Source organism: Cupressus sempervirens, chromosome 4 (genome assembly GCF_028749045.1).
Source record: "Cupressus sempervirens isolate cs-2001-9-10 chromosome 4, ASM2874904v1, whole genome shotgun sequence".
Lineage (NCBI taxonomy): Eukaryota > Viridiplantae > Streptophyta > Pinopsida > Cupressales > Cupressaceae > Cupressus > Cupressus sempervirens.
Window position 1 is genome coordinate 645,304,369 of NC_143121.1, and position 1,755 is coordinate 645,306,123.

The window sequence follows — 1,755 nt, forward strand, 5'->3', positions numbered from 1 at the left end:
TATGTATTTGATAGACTCCTAATAGGATCAATATCCTTCATACGATCCTTTTGTTTAGTGAATCATTTTGTGGGTACCATCCCCACTTGGGTTTTCGCTTGGCCAAGGGTTTCCTAGTTAACAAATTATCGTGTTATGACTTTTCTTTTTGTATGGATTTATTTACTATTTAGAATTGTTGGTTTAATTTCATATGCATATTATAAAGTAATTAACAATATTAAGTTGTGGGAGAAATTTTGTAGAATATTGATTCACCCCCAACTTCCCAATATCGTCTATTTCTAAAACCATCAAATCTAATCTTTAACTAATCTAGGTTGGGTGGGGGGGCATTATTTTTGTATTTGTCGATGACATTAGTTTTGAAGGAAACAATGAAACTAGCATGATTTTTTCAAAAGAAATGAAGAACGAATTTGGGATGAGCATGATTGGAGAGATGAAACATTTCTTGGGATTGAAAATAAATTAGAACAAGGATGGAATTTTTATATCAAAAACTAAGTATCTTAGATATTTGTTGAGAAATTTTGGTTTGGAAAATTGTAAACCCCTAGAGATGCCTTTGGTTAGTGGATGCATATTATCAAGTAAAGATGCAACTCCTAGTGTAGAACAAATAATATATAGGTCTACGATAGGAGGATTGTAGTGATTTTCTCATACATGACCATGTACATCTATTACAGTTAGAATTGTTTCAATATTTTCAGTAGATAATAAAGAGACACATTTGGAAATAGAAAAAAGAATTTTTGGATACTTGAAAGGTGCCCTAATTATGGCTTATTCTATGACAAATCACATGAGAAACCTTATGTACATATATAGATACAGATTGGGAAGGAAGTCTTGATGATAGAAAAAGCACAAATGGTGAAGCATTCTTTTTGGGAGAAATTTTGGTTTCATGGCTAAGTGAGAAATAAAATTTCATATCACAATCTATAGTTGAAGTAGAGTATGTAGTAGCAATTTTTTTAAAATAATTTGATTAGTTTAATGAAGAAGATGTTGCATGACATCAATATTGAATTTTTAGAACCTATTATCATTCATTGTGATAATTCAAGTAGTAATCAATATTTATAATTTAAAATCTTGTGGAATAGGAAACAATTGATAGGTACATATCTTAAATTAACAAAAGCCAACCAATACCACCAAAGTATTACCATAAAGATTATGAAATCAATGGAAACTAATGTCAAAAATAACTCTGTAAGTCAAAAAAAGTTTTAGTTAAACCTTGAATGATTTTCATTCAAAATAGAAGGTAGAATCATAATGTCAAACCATATAAGAAATTCAATATCACTCATTAAGAATCTAGTAGAGATTATGGGTCTAGTAAATACTCTTGATCCTAAGTCCATAGCAATGAATATTTTGCCTTCAAAATATAATAAAAATATTTTTATAATTATTTAAATCTCTTCACAATTATTATAATATATGATATCATACAGGTTCTAGGAAAAGAAATGAAGATAAAAAGAAATCAAAATAATACTTCAACTAGGTAAAGAGTTAAATTCATGGAGTGATAAAAAATGGTTAGCTAAAAGGATAAATAAATAAATTGTGTTCCAGGAAAAAAGATATGCACAATGAATTTTTAGAACTAAAACGTGTAATGTTATGATTAGATAAAGTAGGATAGGGCTTGAACATGTACAAATAAGAACAACCAAGTTCATAAAGAAACATCAAGTGAAATGACAGGCAAGAGGATAATCATGAGAGTTACAT